Source organism: Chiloscyllium plagiosum, unplaced genomic scaffold (genome assembly GCF_037043375.1).
Source record: "Chiloscyllium plagiosum isolate Xiang-an unplaced genomic scaffold, Cpla_swu_hap1 HiC_scaffold_14, whole genome shotgun sequence".
Lineage (NCBI taxonomy): Eukaryota > Metazoa > Chordata > Chondrichthyes > Orectolobiformes > Hemiscylliidae > Chiloscyllium > Chiloscyllium plagiosum.
In genome coordinates, this window is record NW_028270152.1 from 87,847,177 (window position 1) to 87,868,153 (window position 20,977).

Sequence of the window (20,977 nt, forward strand, 5' to 3'; positions counted from 1 at the left end):
GCAGCTTTAGGAAACGTATTACTGGGATAAAGTCATTGCTCAATGTGATGGGATGCACCGTCAATCACCAATTACTCGAGAGATTGAGATTATGAGTTACTCCGCATAACCCTGGATGTCCTCAGTTGCGGGGTACAGGCATAATGCCATGAGGCAAGGGTTTAGACATCGTGACATTGAAGGAACAGAGAAATATTTTCAACTGAGAAACGCGAGAACCTTGGAGGGGTAATTGCGGTGATAGCTTTCGCTTGTATTTGCTGCCATTGTCCTTCCAGACAGATGCTGATCGATCACTGAATTGTTCTGGCAGGATCCGTGTGTGTGTTCTGGGTGCAGCCAGGATTTAGTTTTCATTCGGATAATTCACAAGAAGAGAATTAAATCTATATCTCCTAACTAGGAATGAAAGCCTGTTCCTGGCAATGCAAAATCAGACTCGTATGCAGGGATGTCCAATGATACTGCAGTAGCCTCTGGGACCTGTACAAACTCTAGTGCCTGCTCTTCACGTCATAATTGTCTTTGTCAGCAGTGTTTCTCTCTCCAAGTTTCCAAGTCGGTTCATATTATCACCCTTGGTTTCAATGTGAAGAAGGCAATGCTGTGATAATCTGATGTTGTTCAGCAGATATACTGCAGCAAGTTAAGTCAAGACTGATGCAAACCCGAGCTCGTTTTGAGCTGCGCTGATGTTTTGGCAGCAAGAAAGGCATCGTTCAACTCGCCTCATTCCGGGTGACGGGCTCGAAATGATCAGTGGTTTCTCGCTGAATTAGTTCAGGCTCTGGAATGTAAAAAACTTCAAATATGAAAGTAAAGTGAAAGGAAATGGTTCACAGAGTGGGGAATTCCAAGTGAAACAGTGACGGTGATTATGTTTGCTGATTTTTCACCTTGTAAATGCTGTTTCCCTGATGTGGACGTTTACATTACCTATAGACAAACTGTCACAGCCAAACCTGGTGTTTGGGTCAGTGACGGAATTGGTAACACACCTGACGTCGAGTTAGGGGATTGTCGGTTCGCATTTAAAATCGCGAGGATGCAGCGTGCTCGTCCATTCCTGTTGTCTGTCAGGAACGGAAGGGTTTGGGTTTTCGAATTTTCAGTTTCTTTCGTCCACTTCAAATTCTAGCTCAGAGCAACGGCTCTCATTGTCTGTAGAACTGGCTTTGGTTTAATCAAAAGCTGCCTTTTGGCGGTTGAACTTGCATGTTGGAGCGGACAGCTGAAGTGAAGCACAAGGAGCTGGTGAAATCCTGAGAACTCTGCCAATCTCGGGGAATGTGTCTGTGTGTCTCTTTCTGTCGGAGACACGACGTGGGTAATAACACAGTGTGACTATGTCAAACTTCAATCCCATTGTTGTGTCATCTAAGATCAAAGCGAGAACCTCACTGCCATTTGCACTGGAAACATCAGAACACATAAGGTTATGGACCAAAGCTGGAAACAGGGAATGGAATAGACGAATGTCTTTAAACCAGACTGCACCATGGGCCAAATGGGCTTTTCCATTCTGCAAAACTTGAAGACGAGTAGAAAACAATCTGCAGTGAAACTGATCAGAAATGAAAGGGAAAAGCCATTTCATTGAGAATAAGTGCAAGAGCGTCTGTCTTCATTCAGTGTAATGACGTAGTTAGGATTTGGAACTAGAACTGCCATGGCATTAGTTCTATTTTCGGACAGGGAATGAACGCTTTATTGTGCAAGTATATCGTGGTAGCAGTATTTCTGACTACTGGTCCGTACCTGGTAATGCTGGGTTTTGTGCCAGGTTATCAAAAATCAAAAAGATGCAGGTTTTGAAAAGCTGGACTAAAAACGAGAATTGATAGAGAAACCCGCTACACCTGGTAACATCTGTGGAGAGAAACAGATTTTTTTTAAATGGACAGGAAACAGGTTAGTTATAGATTTCTAGATTATACTGTTGGGAAAATGATAATCTTACCTGTCGAATCAGGATATTTATCAAAATCACTCTTGAGCTTACAAACGTCGAATTTACAATCTTAAAAGGACTTAATCAGCTGTCATGCTATTTTCATTTTCCTGAGCTGGTGGAAGGCTATGTTTTAATGGCTACATTTCCTTTTGCTTTCTGTTATTTAGCAGTCACGCCGAATGGTGAATTGTTTCTTTCAGTGTCTGCCTCAATATGTGTCTTCGTTTTTTCTATATTTGTCTCTGTATCCTCCTAGGCCTTTTTCACATTCTCCGACTCTCTGACTGTCCATATCCCTCATTTCCCATTTCTGCTCTTGAAAAGTGTGACATTCAGAGACAGTTTGAGATTCGAACTGCTGAGAGGCTTTCTGACGCCTGGCTGGAGTCGGTCGAAGTGGTCTCATATTCTCTGGATAATGCGTCTGTCACTTCGACCTGAGGCAAGGAGACATTTCTTCCTCAAAATCTAAAGACCCTTTCGAAGTTAAAGTTGAATTCCTTATCCAACAGGAAAAGAAAGTAACTACATGATAGCTGAAGAAGAACAAGGATGCATTTACTGTTGGTGTACAACAAATGAATGGTGACAGCAGAGACTGAGGGTGATCATGTCGTGGTGTCAGTGCCATTACCACAACATCCCCGGGAATGCTGCAGTGTCTCCTGCCTCACCACTTAATTTCCACAAAACTGGGAATGAAGGAATGAGAATACGGGGATGAGAAGCAGAAGTGCTTGTGGAACTGCGAGAAGAATCTCCAGGTTAAAATAGTAGTTAAAAAGGGCAACATACACTACTGGATTTAAATCTGGAAAATGATGCCGGAACTCGAAATCAGAATATATAGCAATTCAAACAGGACACTGAGTTTCTCGATCAGCAACACAATCCTTGCGAGAAATAACGAGCTTTCAATACAATGAGCAGGCACCAGTGTGATAGGAGGTGCTTTCACCAGCTAAGCCACGGCGCCACGTTAAAAGCCAGATTTGTCGTCCATATGTGCAATGCCTGAACCACTTGATCACAGGAATTCGAAAACGCGTTTTCTGTATTAACGTTGCTCAGTATGAATGGCAATCAAACTTTGCTTGTGCAAAAGCAGACATTTCAATGCTGAGCATGCCCTACTGAAAAGGCACAGAAAAAGACAGTATCCTTTTGCATTGGCATCCAACAGATATTTTCATCTGTTTCAACTGACAGAATAAAGGGGATGTGCTCATCTCCTCTCGCATCCCATTAACCACATTAATACACACGCAGGGATGTTCAAACCAAGATGAACAGGCTCATTGTTGTGAATTGACAGCAGTGGTGTGTGAGTCATTGCGAACAGTGAGAAATAAATGCTGAACCAATAGCACTGACACTGAGCCTTGCACCATTAGCTCCACATTCACATCTTGTGTCATGTCTCCTCGGCATCAGTGCATTTGACTTTAATTATTCTACCCTGCACCTCTCCTCAAGTTATTCCCGTCCGCTTGCAGTGTCGAATTAGTACATGCAATTATTAGAAATGCATTTCTGGGACACAGTTGACTTTCAATGAGATAAGATTCACTGCCCATCCCTAATTATCCCAAAGATGTAGGGGACGAGTTACTTTTGTCAACTCCTCAAAGACGCCACTCCTGACGCCACTCTGTCAATGTAACTCACTGAGGGAAGAGCAAACTGACGCCACTCAGTCAGTGTTACTCACCCAGGGAAGGACAGACTGACCCCACAATCTCAGTGTAGACTGATTCCACACTGTCAATATAAGTCATTCTCTGAAGAGCAGTCTGACCCCACTCTATAAATGTAATTCCCTCAGGGAAGAGCAGACTGATCCCATTCCGTCTATGGCACTCACCCAATGAATGAACACTAACCCCACTCTACCAATGTAACTCGCCAGGGAAGAGCAGACGGAAGCCAGACTGTCAACATAAATTATCGAGGGAAGATAATACTGACCCCGCTCTTTCTATTTCACTCAGGCAGGGAAGAGCAGACTGTCACCACTCTGTGAAAGAAATTCGCCCAGGGAAAGGCAGACTGACCCTACTGTATCTGCGTGACTGAAACAGGTAAGAGCAACTAACCCAACTCTGTCAATGTATCTCCCTCAGGGAAGAAGACCCTGACCACTCTCTGTCCATGTAGCTCTCCCAGGAAACAGCAGACTTACCCCACACTGTCTATTTAAGTTCACACAAATCCTCTGAAGTACGTCCTATCCAGACACTCCTATTACAGAGACATCACTGTCTCTGTAACCGTGTGCGTTCAATGGCGATTCCAAATAACCTGCAAATGTTTAGAATGTGGCAGCAAACCAGAGCAACCACACAGAAATTGAGCGAATGTGCAAACTTCCATCAGGCTGTCACCTAAGCCTGGAATGGAAACCAAACCCGACAGCAGTCGTGATTATAAAATGGCAGAACAGAAACCTAGCAAAAAGAATTGCGTCCCTGTGTGTTGCAACGATTCTGAGTATTAATTCAGCCCCCCTTACTGTAGTTAATTTCCATTTTCATCACTGCCAACCTTCTTCAAAGCAAAGCACGCACTTGCTTTTTTCAGACTTCCTATATCCCGCTCTCATCCCGCTTTTTACCGAATCAGATTTCTGACTTTACAAACTACGTCATAACAGGTTGACAACTGCAGAATGAGCTTTGTTCCGTTCTCCACTGATGTTGATAGTAGTAATCCGGCATATTCGAGTAGGACTTGAGGCACTTGCGGGTGGTGTATTCGCGGCATTTTGGCATCTTTTTTTCATTTTCGGTCTACTATTTCGAGTTCATTGCGCAGACTTCTGAAGAAGACTTTTTGGAGTCGAAATGGTAACTGTGTTTTCTCTCGAAAGACAGACGAAGCTTTATTTCTGTTCTCTTATAAATTGATTTTCTTCTGATCTTTGCAAATGAAGTAGGGCGCATTACTATTGCTCGGTTTGAGTTTTAAAATCAAGAGAAACATGAAGGAGACAATATCAAAGAACACAAAGTTCTGAGTTGTTAACATAATTTTTGCAGCAATGGTGGACATGAAGGTCAAATTAAGATAACGGTTCAAGAACACCGTTAGTCTGTGGAAGTGGTATGTGACTTTAGTTCCAAATATATGTTTCCGTTCTTCCAGTACATCTTTTTGACTCCCAGAAAACATTGATTGTTTTCTGTATTCACTTTGTTTCGCGACATCTGTCTTCTGGTCGACCAGGGACAACTTGAATTTGCGTCTGCATTGAATAAGATTTCGCTCTTTCTTTCGAGAAGCAAAGTGGTGCATTATGTACAACTTATCATGCTGATGGCTAAGAAGTTCAAAATGAATTACGGTTTACGGATCGTGAGCAAGAATGAAGTGATCCACTTGCGAACAGATGTCACCACGCCCTATTCCTACATCGGGCCTGAACGGTCTATTGGCAGAGTCTGCAGACAGGAAATGTCGAAGTGACGAGTCCTTTGTTCAGTTTGATTTGATACCAATGGTAGTGCTGTTCTGGTGCAGAAATGTGTCAACATCTCTGACGTTAGAGTCAAAATTTAAGTCACATCTACTCCATGGAGTGTCTTCTCATATTTGAACATGCTGACACGAAAACATCTAGCTCCGATAGCAAAACTTTTTTTTCATTAAACTGGGAGTATGTTTAACTAAGCAATTCAGACAGCCATGATGAATAATTGGCATTTGGTTCTTCAAGCTGACCTCTCCACACCAACTGCTCCAACGAAGGCCGTGGATAAGTTCCCCATCGATTATTTTGGTCAATTTTAGCCTCAACAACAACCAATTGTTCTGAACAATGCTACACCACAAACAGAGGGCTAAGTCTGATTTTCATCGTTAATTTTCAATTTCAGTTCTTAATGCACAGTTTCTTACGAATGTGGACAGCAGAAGACCGTTAACATTCCATTTCTAATATTTCCAGAAAATTCTACTCCGCTGATATCGCCTTGCCTTTTCACATCGCAAGCCAGGAACCTGAATCAGTCGAGTTCCTTTCCACACATGGAATTGCTTTTTTCTAATTCATTGACTGCTGATATAATAGATTATTGGCCTTGAGAGTCAGCTGTAAATTAGGTTGAACTTTCTCAGCTTGACTTTCAACGGATCCTGAAAAAGATGTCATCACCTGCAGGTAAATGTATTGCATTGCTTCTTGTTTTGCTGAATTCCACCCCCCGAACATCCAAATTTCATGATAGTTCGACAAATGTGTTGACACTGATTCGTGTTGGAAGTTGGTGGCTTTTTGTGTCTCGACACATAATTTATTCAATTAGATGACTGGGTCAGTCTTGAAATTACTTCGGATTCTTCACAGTTGAAAATTTACTTTCGATTGAATGCAAAGCTCAAGCTCCACGAAATTCAAATTCTGCAAATGAATTAATGACTTTTAAAAGATTCTACGCTGTGAACAGGATTCGAACCTGCGCAGGGAGACCCCATTGGATTTCAAGGCCAACGCCTTAACCTCTCGGCCATCACAGCTGCGGCAAGCCTATTAATTTTCATAGTAAAATAACTGAATTCATTTGTTGGAAGAACAAATTGTCAAGACCCAAAGATTTCGCCAAATCCTTTGCAGATGCCCAGACGAACGGTACCTTCGCAGATTGACAGGCTTTCACCGCAAACTAGATTCTGACACAGCTGAAGTTATGGGAATGATTCTTCGTAGAATTATAGAGTCACGGATGTTCACCACACGAAGAGAGGATCATTGTCTCACTGCGTCCGATCGATTTTGACTCAATTGCTCATCATCTGGTGCCAAATTAGATATGCTGTTGTGTTTTAATATTCATCGAAATATGGTATTAGAAATATTGATGCTAAGTCCATAAACACTAGCTACATTCGTAAAAACAATATCGGAATTAGAAAGAATGCAGAACCAATTTACATGAATGGATCCAGCAACTAATCCGTAAGTTCTGACATCAGGTAATGAATTTGTGAGCGCAAAAGGGGAAGATTAACCAAAGATTTGGAACTTGAAATCGTCTTGACGGAATTATTTGCAAAGTTTTTGCGGTTGTTCTAGAGTCATCAAGTCCTTGAACAATACAACACGGAAAGTGGTCCTTCTTTCCAACTTGACCATGGTGGACAGTTATCCTAAATTAATAGGTCCCATTTGCCAACATTTGACCCACATCCCTCAAAACCTTGTTACTCTATATCCATCCAGATGCCATTAAATGTTACAGTTGTACCAGTCTACAACAATTTCTCTGGCAGCTCATTCTGGACACGACTGAAAAAGTTGCCCCTGACGTCCCTTTTAAATCCTTACCCTCTAAATGTAAACCGATGTTTTCTAAATTTTGACTTCCTCACCAGCCGGAAAACACCGTGACGAGTCAACCTATCCATGTCCCTCATGATCTAATAAATAGCAACGATTTGACTTTATCATACTTGTCAGGAGGGAGATGTGTGGAGCTTATTTGTCGATGGTTTGAAGTAGAAAGTCTGATGTACAGATGTTTATTAATGCATCTTGGAGAGGTTTTTAATAAGTCATTGCAGTCTAGTAGCCGTTGTAGAAGTCTGTTGTGAAAGCTGCAGAAGGATTTCAGGGCACGAGAACGAAGCATTATTTCCAATGTATGGTGGCTCAGTTCGACCGCACTTGGACGACAGTATGAGGAATTACAATCCTCAATTTAGGAAAGATACTAATGCCATATGAGGAATACAACGAATGGTGTTTCGCCTTGATATCATGGATGAACGTTAGTCCTCTGAATTTTAATTGGGCAAATCCGGCCTTTTTTTAACAGTTTCAAAACAAGAGAGGTAATCTCATTGAGAGTTGCAAAATATTTGAAGAGATAAACAGGGTGGAGCAATTAAATTTTGTTCCCTCATTGTAGAATCTAGAAGCAGGAGAGGAGAATTTTAAAATGAAGCATTGTGATTTATGACCAGGATGAGAACTATTGATTTTTGTCTTAGCCTTGAGAAGTCTCACTAATCAGCGCTACAGTGAGCCTTGGATATTTGGTCTTTGAATGCATCACTATCAGCCTGACCCGCCGACACTTACTGCATCACTATAGACCTGACCCCTCACACGTACCGCCTTAATATCAGCGTGAACCCCTCAAACTTACTACATCACTATCCATCTGGCGCCCTCACATTTACTGTGCCACTTTCACTTCGAGACCATCATTTTGACTGCGTCACTATCAGCCTGACTGCCAAGCACTTACTTTGTCACTATCAGTCACACCCTTACACTTCCTATGTTACGATCACCCTGACTCCTTACACTTACTGTGTCACTATCAGCCTGACTCCATCACACTTATTATGTAAGTATCAGACTGACGCCTCACACTTACGGTGTCACTACAACACTGCCTCCTCAAACTAACTATGTCACTATCATCTTGACCCTCTCACATTTACTGCCTCACAATCACACTGACCACCTCACACCTTCTGCTTCACTATGAGCTTCAACACTCACACGTACAGCATCACTACCAGCCTGACTCACTCACACTTATCACCTGACAAGCAGAATTACTCTCTCAAATTTATTTCATCATTATTAGGCTGAGGCACTCACACTGACAGCGTCACTAACAGCCTGACACCCTCATGCTTACTGCGTTGGTATCTCCCTGATCCCCTCAGAATTACTGCGTCACAATCACTCTGACCCCCTCATACTTGATGCGTCACTATACTTCTGGCACCCTCATACTTCCTGCATCACTCACACCCTGACACATGCGCACCTACTGCATGCCTATCAGCCAAACCCCACTCACTCACGGCGTCACTATCTCTCTAACCTGCTCACACTTCATGCGTCACCATCACCTTGATACCCTCTCACTTAGTGCATCAATATCAGCCTGACCCCCTCACGCTTACTGCATCACTCCCAGCCTGATCCCTTCAATGTACTGTGTCACTATCAGACTGACCCACTCATACTTACAGCATCACTATCACCTTGAGCCCCCAAACTTAGTGCGCCCAGATCACCCTGAACCTTTCACTCTTCTTGCGTCACCTTCAGCCAGACCCTGCACACTATCACTCGAACCTCCTCATACTTGCTGCATCACTATAACTCTATCCCACTCACACCGTGTGTGTGTCACTATCACCCTGACAACTCATACTCACTGCACCACTATTATCCTGACTCCATCACAATTAATATATCATTATCAGCCTGACCCCTTACACTTACTGTGTCACTATCAACCTTTCCCCTCACATTTCCTGCGTCACTTTCAATCTGACACCCTCAATGTGTCTGTGTCACTTTCACCCTGAACACGTCACACTTACTGCATGGGTGTCTACCTGAAACCTCGCAAATGTTGTGACACTATCATCCTGAGCGGCTCACACTTACTGCGTCACAAGCACACCAACACTCTCACCTTCACTGCATCACTATTAGCCTGACCCGCTCACATGTTTTGCGTCACTACTACCCTGACCTCCTCACAATTGCTGTGTCGCTATCAGCCTGAGCCCCTTCCTATCACGCTGACCAAGCTCACAATTACAGCATCACTATCAAACTCACCACCTCACACTTCCTCTGTCATTATCACCCTGACCCTCTCACACGTAATGCGTCACTGTCACACTGAGACACTCACATTCTCTGCGTCGTTATCAGCCAGACCCGCCGGCACACAGCGTCACTATCAACCTAGCCCCTCACACTTGCATGCCTCAATATCAGCGTGAACCCCTCACACTTACTGCGTCACTGTCCATCTGCCTTCCTCACACTTACTGCACCAGTTCCACCTTGACATCCTCATTTTTACTGCGTCACTATCAGCCTGACAGCCCCACAAATATTGCGTCACTATCAGTTACGCCCTCGCAATTCCTATGTTAATATCACCCTCACTCCTAAAACCTACTGCGTCACTATCAGCCTGCCTCCATCGCACTTTTGCGTCAGTATCAGACTGACGCCTTACGTTTACCATGTTACTAAAACTCTGCCCCATCACACTGACTGCGTCACTATCACTCTGAACCACTCACACTTTTTGTATCAGTTTCAGTCTGACGCCTTGCACTTACTGTGTAACTAAAACTCTCTCCCCTCACACTGACTGTGTCACTATCAGCTTGACCCCTTGACACTTAGTGCGTCAATATCAGTCTGACCCCTCAGACTTACTGCGTCACTCTCACTCTGATTCTCTCTCATTTATTGCGTCACTTTCACCCTGACCTCCTCACATTTACTGCGTCACTATCACCTTGACCCACTCACACAGTCTTTGCCATTTTCACCTTGTCGGCCTTATTTTTACTGCGTCACCATCAGCCTAACCACCACACACTTATTGCGTCACTTTCAGTCACGCCCTCACACTTCCCATGTTACTATCACCCTGAATCCTTACTCTTATTGTGTCACTATCTGTCTGACTCCTCACACTTACTGTATCACTATCAGCCTGACTCAATCACATTTATTGTGTCAGTATCAGACTGACGCCTCACACTTATCTTGTCACTAAAACACCGCCCCGTCACATTGACTGTGTCACTATCAGCCTGACCCCCTCACACTTACTGCTTCACTATCGCAATGCCCCTCTCTCACTTACGACGTCATTTACACCATGACACCCCACACTTGCTGTGGCACTATCACACTGAGGGCCTTACACTTACACTTACTACGTTACTATCACACTGGTATCTCACACCCACTGTGTCACTATCATCCTGAGCCGCTTACACCTATTGCGTCACTATCATTTTGACCTCAACTGCGTCAGTCTGATACTGACACAATAAATGTGATGGAGTAAGGCTGATAGTGACACAGTAAGTGTGAGGGGTCAGACTGCATCAATATCAGCCTGACCATCTCACACATACTGCGCCACTTCCAGGCTGACTCCCTCACATATACTGCGTCACTATAAGACTTACCCACTCATGCTTACTGCGTCACTATCACCCTGACTCGCCACTCTTGCTGCATCAAGATCATTGTGCCCCCATACACTTACAGCGTAACTATCATCCTGACAATGTCATACATACTTCGTCAAGATCAGACTGATCCCCTTAAACTTAATGCGTCAGTATCAGCTTCAACACTCACATTTACTGCGTCACTTCTAGCACTACCCCTGCACTCTTACTGCAACCTTATCCACCTTACCCCGTCGCATTTACTTCATCACTATCAGCCTGAGACACTCACACTTACAGCTTTACGACAACCTGGCCCTGTGAGTGCATTTACATCACTGTCACCCTGACCCCTTGCCCATACTGCGTCACTATAAGCCTGGCCCCTCAAATGTTCTGCGTCACTATCACACTGATATCTCACACTCACTGCGTCACTGTCACCCTGACCCTATAACACTTGCCATGTCACCATCACAATGACACATTCACACAGTCTGTTTCACTGTCATCCTGACACCTCACACTCACTGGATCACTACCATCCTCCCCCTCATACTGACCTGTCACTGTCATCCAGAGCCGCTCACACTTATTGCGTTCCTATCACTCTGCTCCCAACACACCTACTGCGTCACTATCAGCCTGACACTCGCACACTTCCTGCATCACTATCAGCCTGACCCCTCACAATTTCACCGTGTCTATCAGTCTGACTCCTCACATTTCCTGCATCACTGCCACCCTGTCACTTAACACTTACTGGCCAGTATTAGCCTGACGCCCTCAACATACTGCATCAATATCAGCCTGAACACTCACACTTACTCCGTCACCATCACACTGACCCCCTCATACTCACTGCGTCACTATCACCCTGTCCCCTCACATTTCCTGCATTAGGATCACTCTGACTCACGGACACTTCCTGCATCACTATCAGCCTGACCCCGCACACATACTGTGACACTATCAGCCTGACCCCACCACACTTACTGCTTCACTATCAGACTGACCCCTCACACTTACCGCATTACTAACAGCCTGACACCTCACACTTACTGCGTCACTATTCCCCTAACACCTCACTTATATTGGCCACTATCAGCCTGATGCTCACAACTTACTGTGTCACTGCCAGCATGAACGCACACACTTACTCCCTCACTATCACCCTGACTGTCTCACACTCACTGCGACAGTCTCTGCCTGACCCCTGCACACTTACTGCGTCACTATCACCCTGTCCTCTCCCACGTTATGCGTCAGGATCAGCCTGACATAGTAACACTTACTGCATCCCTATCAGCCTGATCTCTCTCCAATTACTGTGTCACTATCAAACTGACCACTCACTCTTCCTGCGTCACTCTCACACTGACCCCTCACACGAAGTGCTTCACTATCACCCTGACCACCTCACACTCACTGCGTCACTATCGGTCTGATCCCTCAGACTTACTGCATCACAATCACTCTGACCCCCCCAGACTGCGTACATATCGGCCTGATCCACTCACATAGTCTGCATCACTACCACGCTGACACCTCACCCTCATTGTGTCACTATCATCCTCACTCCATCACACTTCTTCAGTCACTGTCAGCCTGATCCCCTGTAATGGAAAATTATCATTTCTTGTGAAATCAGTTTGAAACAAAGAAGTATGGACCTAACTTTGCAAAAAGACCGAAAAAATGTAAAGTTCAACCTAACTTTCAGCTGACTCTCAAGGCCAATAATCTATTATATCTGCAGTCCATGAATTAGAAAAAGCAACTCCATGTGTGGAAAGGAACTCGACTGATCCAGGTTCCTGGCTTGAGGTGTGATAAGGCAAGGCGATATATAGTATAAAGGGAATATGTGAAAACCGTCAGGCGTCCATTTTATGAGGCGTCTTGCAAATGTGTCAGGTCCACTCTGCAAATTTCAAAATTAAACTTTTCCTTTGCTCTTGGTAGCATTTGAGTCGAATCGATTGAAACCCCAAGGCAGTAAACTTGGGGGCTCGCCTGGGTCCCTGCGACTGGGTAAGATTTTGAAGATTCCCAGGAGGTGTACGCGCCACTGCCTTGAAGGTCTTTCACTCCATCTCGAGCACTGAATTGGCCCCTTTGCATGAGAGAACTGGGGATAAGTGGATCGCTCCAGAGTCGCGTTCCGAATCGAATAGGGTCGGGGTAAGAGTTGTGGCTAAAGTAATCCGACATGGAGACTCGTTCGAAGAGAATAAATGAACCAGGAAGCGGGACCAGTGAACTCTCACGCGATATTCGAGTAAAACTCAAGTGAAAGGATTGCCGTCTCGAGAGAGTTTAAGAGACAGCAAGATTAACGTCGGTATAGACTTGAAGCCAACATGTGCCACGTTGGAGTCGTCAAAGCTGTACCGGTTACGTGGGTTCTTGGTTTGTGAAAACCAAGGCAATGAGGCGGTCGCAACCAATGAGAGGGGACCTCGGCAGGTAAAAACAAGTTATATTGGCAAAGAGAAGATTATGGTATCGTGAGAGAGAGAGACAGACAGACAGACAGACAGAGAGAGATGTTCACTTTTCCAATATCCATGAAAATCGGCTCCAACAAGAGCGAACAAAAAGAGGGTCGACAGACAACTCGGAATGGTCAAGAAAAAATACAATATATGATAAATAATTATGGCCCAGTTTCTGTCAAGCAGTTAAAAATGTAAATCAAGGAATGTGGTTTTCTGGAGGAAGGAAGTTTTAGTAACATGCAGTTGCAAATGCTGAGGTCACCGTTGGAGGAGAGAGAGAAGGAGAAACGGAAGGGTAAAATAGAACCTGTGAATTGGAGTGCTTATAACATGTTGAAGGCTGAGCCTGATTTCAGGGAAAGAAAATCTCGAATAAAGGATAGATCAAGTACACGTACAAACACCAACGCACATGCACACACACACGGAAAACAACCTAATGAAGCTGTACAGTGTCTTAAGACTGGATCAGATCCAAGTCAACGGTCGCCGCCTCAGGGTCTTCTGAATCACCAATAGCATATCGTACCCACAATCAATTGAAGCAAGAATCCCTAAAGAAGTTGAGACAATGTCCCAGTACCTTAAGCGCCTCACAAAAGTCGATGACGTCTATTGTGGACTGATACCACCCAAGGACATAGCGACGGCAGACATCACACCTGAGGAGCAGCTTCATCAATGGAATGAAGTACGAAACAACAAAATAGGTAAAATATACGGGTATTACCGGGGACACGGGAAAGCTGAATTACATAGAACAATACGTGATACATGCTGAAAAATTGCTGGCTCAAGAGAACCATAACCGGAAATTAAAGATGCAACAGCAATCACATAAACCTCAGCTTATTATAATGCAAATGGTCGTTCAGCCGTTGGAGCGAGGAACTGCGGGAAAAGAGAGAGGCGAAGGTGGAGTTCGCAAAAGAGGAAGGGATCGCGGAAGTGTGCTTGCAGAGATAGATCTGGCTAGTGCTTTGTTTGAGGAGCAATGGACCACTAGTCGAGACAGTGCCCGCACAGACAGCCTCAATCGGTCCTGGAGGCTGGACAGCATAGTGACTGACAGGGGACGACTGAGGTTGAGGTGGGCAGGCCACAAGGTACAGGTCAGCCTCTTTCCTTTATATTTGGCTATGAAGAATCCCTTATGCTAATCACTTCTACTAACCTAACGGGCACTGAGATGTATCCCAACTCTATATTGAATATTGAGATTGCGGAGTGTGGACAATATATTCAATAAACCAATGATGCGTATATGTCGATGCCTACCTCTATGTTATACGTGGAAGGTACACCAGTTACCTTTTTGGTAGATACATGGCCAGCACATTCACTCCTCAAATCAAGACAGTTCAGAGAGTTGACGCCAATAAAGATGAGTGGAATGTTCCTGAACTCAATGGAGGCATCAGGCTTCGTGATATGAGAGAGTTTTACCGCACCCATATTGTGTGAAATCAGTAATGTGCATACATTCTAATTCTCAATTTTGTTAGCGGAATTCTGTCCTTTACATTTGATGGCTCGGGATCTCATAGTGAGACTGGGGTTGTATTTGCTCAGTACTCCGACGGGCTTGCAGGTAATTCAAAGGGAAGATTCACAAGTGTAAACTGTAAAATACAACCCACGACCCCTTGTGTATGTCTATGAGTGGCGATTAAGCCAGAGAGCAATGAGTTCAATAAGCAATTCACTCGCCCTGGAAGCAGGTAACCATGTTAATCATATCAACATCGATTTTTTTTTTTGCGGGAATATGCTGCACTGCACAGCACACATACACCAGGATGGCCCTGAGCACGCATAAGAGAAGTATTGGTTCAGGAGATTGGTTAAACCAGGTCAGTTGTTATTGTGCGAATTTTATTGAAGGGATGACAGATGTGCAGTCAGTGTGAACTTATGTAAAGTACCTGTGACGGCAAGTAAATTCTATATTTTTGATGTGGAAGGCTGCGCTCCTCGTGTGTCACTGGCGAAGGTATCCAGTGACAATTGGCAGGATTTGGGGCCATGGGTACTAAAGGCATAAAGAACGAAATGCTGAGTGTTCTGGGACGATGTGGGTATGTGGTTCAATGCAGATGTGCGGACATATAGGAAGAAATTAATTTATCTAACTCAGGCAATAGAACAGTCGAGGTAACCCCCGCGAGCCCTGAAGAGCCGAGAAGGCTGGCCTGGCGTTTCCCTAACATAAACGTCTCAGACCCAAGATTAATGACGATCCCTACTGAATTATGGGTAAAAGGCAAACATGATGTGGGGCTTATACGAGGTTGTGAACCAATACGAGTAACCACGAAGTCGGAGTATCGTCCTTGCAGTGCACAATGCCAGTTAAAACCCGAGGCCATAGAAGTAGTTACTCTAGTTTTTCAATCCTTCCCAAAGGCTAGAAGATAATCCCCTGTGTAAACTCACTAGTGAGAACTCCCATTTTTCTGATCAAAAAGGCAACAAAAATTCCAAGTGAACCGGAGGAATGCAGGTTTGTTTAAGACCTGCAGGCAGTCAATAACAGTGTTGTCCCGCGCGCATCAAGTGTTCCCAAACCCTATACTGTATTAGTTCCATGCGAACCACATACTGGACAGTAAATGGTTCCGTACTGTGGATTTAGCAAATACATTCTTTAGTGTGACGGTGCATCCAGATAGTCAATTCTGGTTCGCTTTTTAATTCAAAGGGAAATCTTATGAGTTCACATGACTTTGTCAATGTTACTGTGAGTGACCCACCATATATAATGAGGCTATACGCAGGAGACTGGAGACTCTTGTTTTAACCCCCGGGTCTGCGCTTCTGCAATCTGTAGACGATTGCTGAACAGCAGCAACGACAGAGGAACAATGTGAGAAGGATTCCCTTGCATTACACGAGGGAAGGGCACAAAGTCAGTCTCGCAAAGCTTCGATTTATGCAACAACAGGTGAAGTTCTTCAGTCACTTAATATCTGAACAAGGGAAGGCCATTTGTCAAGACAGAGTGCAAGTCATTCAGCAAATTCCAAGGCCTCACATGAAGAAACAATTGCTATACTTTTTGGGCATATGCTCCGACTGAAGAACTTTTATCCCACATTACACAAATCTTGAGGCGCCCTGAAGTGACATGGCCCATGAAAAGGGGAGCAGAACCATGGTCCGTTGCAATAGATCCCAGCGGCCGAGTTGAATTGAAAAAGACGTTTCAAAGTACACCGACACTGGGGATTCCGAATCCAAACAAGCCTTCTGTCAAACGGCAGATGAGAAACATGGCTGCATGACATCTGTGTTGTTGCAGGATCATGGGGGAAAATTCAGGCTGGCAGCTTATTTTTCGGCTAAGCTAGACCACGTAGCGGCAGGATTGCGTGTCAGATTGCCTGTGAGCTGTGGTTGCAGTGTCCAGGGATATAATCGGCTATGGCGACTTAACCAAACTGATCACACATGCAGTATCCTTACTGCTTTCCGAGCAAAAGACAGTACTAACGTCGGCAGCGCGTTGACTCAGATACAATACTGCGTTATTGGAGAAGCCTAACATTGCAATAAAACGATGTAACGTCCTTAATGCTGCTAATTCTCTCACTAGAGAAGGAGACGGAGACCCACATGATTGTATCGCTGTAATTAATGAAATGTGCTGCCTAGACAAGACTTGCAGAATTCACCAATTCAGAATCTAAATATGTCGTTTTTTTGTGTGGATGGAGATGCAAGGAGATAGGTCAGAATTTTATTGGGCATACTCTAGTAACTACCCATGAGGTATTCAAAGCGGGATCACTCGCTTCTCAACTGTCAGCGCAAGCAGCGGAGCTGATCGCCTTGACTGAGGCATGCAAATTGGCTAAGGGAAACACAGTGAATATTTAACCAATAGCAGATACGGATTCGGAGTTGCACATGATGTTGGAATCCTATGGAAATACAGGGACTTCTTGACCTTCACCGGAAAGCCCATCACACACCCGTGATCAGATTTCTGATCTCTTGGAAGTGGTCGTATTGCCTAAATCAATCGCTGTGTGTAAATATGATGCCTACACGAAACATAATGATTCCGTTTCTCAAGGAAATGCAAGGGCAGACTCAGCGGCAAAGACGGCAGCCCAGCAGCCGGTAAATGATCAGTTTGACATGGGAATGACAAAAATCCTTTCCCAAATAGCAGACGTACGGGAGTCACAGTCGATGTCCAGGCTGGAAGACACGTTTGAGTGGGAAAAAGCAGAGTGCAGTTTGAGGTAAGGGGTATGGTTTGGCCCCAATGCTAAACCTTTTCTACCACGACCATTATTAAATTCTATGCCAAACTGATACACGGTAAGGAACATGTGTCAAAAGAAAGGAGATATGACAGTATTTCAGCACAGTGGTACATTGAGGGATTTACTCATTACTTCCAGAAATATTGTGAACGACGTCTTATCTGTGCCACAATAATGTGGGGAGGGGAATACAGATGAGTTATGTAGCATTTCCGAAATCCCAAAAACAATTTGAACATTTATAACTGGATTTAAGCGAACTAACACCCTGCAAAGGAAAAAGGTATTGTCTGGTAATAGTTGATATGTTTTCAAAATGGGTGCAAGCGTTTCCTACGGCAAAACAGATTGCCAGTGCCGTTACCAAAGTCTTCCCAACTGAAATAATTCCGAGATGGAGCATCCCTGAGAGGCTTAGTAGTCCCAAGGTTTGTGAACGTTTATAGCTCCAGTCGAGGTTTAGGGTGTAGGTTTGCTCGCTGAGCTGTACGTTTGTTATCCAGACGTTTCATTACCTGGCTAGGTAACATCATCAGTGGCGACCTCCAAGTGAAGCGAATATGTTGTCTCCTGCTTTCTATTTATATGTTTGTCCTGGATGGGGTTCCTGGGGTTTGTGGTGATGTCATTTCCTATTCGTTTTCTAAGGGGTTGACAGATGGTAAATCGATCAATGTGTTTGTTTATGGCGTTGTGATTGGAGTGTGAGGCCTCTCGGAATTCTCTGGTGTGTCTGCACATACAGCAAACCGACAAACACTGACCAAATACGTAACTACACCAGCAACTATTCCAACACGCAAAAAGGAAGCTGTATCAGAACACTATTCCAACGAAGCACCACACATTTCAACACAGACGAACTTCGGAAAACAGAGGAGAAGCACCTATAAAACGTATTCAAGAAGAACAGATACTTAAAAAATACAGTCCACAGATTCCTCAGGAACAAACCACGACAAGTAGACCTAACACAGCCAGAAACCCTATCGACCTTTCAATACATCACTGAAGTCTCAAACGTGGCAGCCAGACACCTATGACCCCTCGGAATCCCACCAAACGTCTCAAACAAAACCAACAAATTTAAAAGACCCAGTGCAACCCATGAATAAAACCAACGTCATATACAAAATTCCATGCAAGGACTGCCACAAACACTGCGTAGGACAAACAGGAAGAAAGTTCGCTACCAGGATACAGAACACCAGCTAGCCACAAAAAGACACGACCCTCTCTCCCTCGTAGCCCTACGCATGGATGAAACAAAAACACCATTTCGACTGGGACAACACATCTATCCTAAGCAAAGGATAGATGTCCTAGCACAGGCTAAGCAAAGACATGCCAGAGAATTCCTTTAGGCCTAGCACTCCAACCGCAACGCCATAAAAAAAGACATATATATCTAGATAGCATCTATCAACCCCTCAGAAAACAAACAGGAAATGGCATCGCCACAAACCCCACGAACTCCATCCTGGACAAACATATAACTAGAAAGCAGGAGACAACGGTTTCTCTTCACTTGGAGTTCGTCACTGATGATGTTACCTAGAACAAAGATCATAGAATAATACAGCGCAGTACAGTCCCTTTGGCTCTCGATGTTGCACCGATCCAAGCCCACCTAACCTACACTACCCCCCTAACCTCCATTAGCCAGGTAATGAAACGTCTGGATATCAAATCTACAGCTCAGCGAGCAAACCTACACTTTAGGCTTAGTAGTGACAGTGGGACACCAATTCTCCATAATGCCCTACAGTATATTAGTGAGTATTTAAGAAGAAACATGAGATAACACTGTGCCTACCACCAAACGAGCGGTAGGGCAGCGGAAAGAGAAAATTCTACCTTAAAAATAAATTGACAAAATGCTGTGAGGAACTAGGGATGGCATGGACAAAGGCACTTCCAATTGTGCTAATGTGTATGAGAGCTAGGAGGAGAGGGAGAGCTAATCTTAGTCCGTTTGAGATTTTGTTTGGTAGGCAGCCAAACACAGGAATTGTCCCGAGACGTCAGGGAAGCCAGAAAACAGGCCACTCTGAGGATGAGATGTTGTGTTACTGCATGAAACTCTCTACACTTCTGTCCAAATACAGAATCAAGCGAAGACAGCACTACCCCAATCAGCAGAAGGGAAGATGTACGATCTATAACCAGGAGCCTGAATAGTGGCAAAAGACTTCAGGAGGGAAAACAGGAAGGCAAAGAGGTGGCGGTGACCGTTTCAAGTACGCTTTACAGCACAGACAGCTGTTAAGATCGCCGGAACAGCCACGTGGATACACGCCAGCCATTACAAACTTGCAGCTGGGACTGAGGAGACATCGCACAACACCAAAACCAATTTAGTATTTATGAGAAGACTTAAGCAAATGTGGGGCTGCCCCAAGTTAACACTGTTGACAAGCGCCCTGGTAGGACTATTCATAAGGGCAGGAGCGTCTGGGATGTAGCAGCTGACAGTTATCTTAACTGATAGGACGAAGTGGATCTTTACATGCGACCCATAGCCGTTCAGTAACAAGTACGACTATAAATTCGATAATTAAGATTAATGCAGGGATCCATGCCGCGCCGGTGACTGGCACTTAGTAGTAGCCACCACGGCAAAAGGGGCACCTGACATGGGAAATAGATATTATATGAGCAAAGTAAGACTCAGAAGAGCAATGAGGGAGTCTCGTGGTGTGGAATAGAAAGATCCTTCTCCGACATCTGTAGACAGGTGAATATAGTGTGCAGTCGCCCCACCCCCGCCCTGCGAGATGCAGTGCAGAATGTAGTACAGATGATAGGAGCCCTGGGGCATGGCAACCAATCAAACCAGATCATGGACCAAACCCCAAGCCGGGCAAAGGTCATTAATGACACACCCGAACCCCGAAGGGAGACGGCCGTGTCTAGAGAGCGAAGTTAAAGCAGGAGGGGAATTTGCCTGCTGGAGATAAATGGCGTAAATGCGACGCCAGTAGGTTGGGAGCTGCGAAGGGCCATTGCTAGATGGGAAGGGAACAGAGCATTTGCTTTGTTCATTAGACAAAATGAGAGATTAGATGTTGGCTACACTTGTTAGATATGTTTGCACACAGCCCAGAGGTAGTCTGCCCAGCAAATTACTGAGAGCTTGGCGAGAAATGCTAGCTGTCTGCTTCCGCGGGAGGCGACTAGCCTTACCCTGATAGTGGGGGGGGGGGCAATTTAGGCAAATCTCGTGTCACCACCCGAACTCCAGGCTAACTACAGCCCCAAGCCTGACACGCTACCGACCACAGCATTCC

At 44.7% G+C, this 20,977-nt stretch overlaps 1 non-coding gene across 1 annotated transcript; it reads right to left on the reverse strand.

Annotated features, from left to right (window-relative positions):
- Positions 1 to 6,387: 6,387 nt before the first annotated feature.
- Positions 6,388 to 6,469, reverse strand: trnas-uga (transfer RNA serine (anticodon UGA)). The gene has a single exon. It is a non-coding gene; the product is annotated as a tRNA-Ser (tRNA).
- Between the last annotated feature and the right edge of the window lie 14,508 nt (positions 6,470 to 20,977).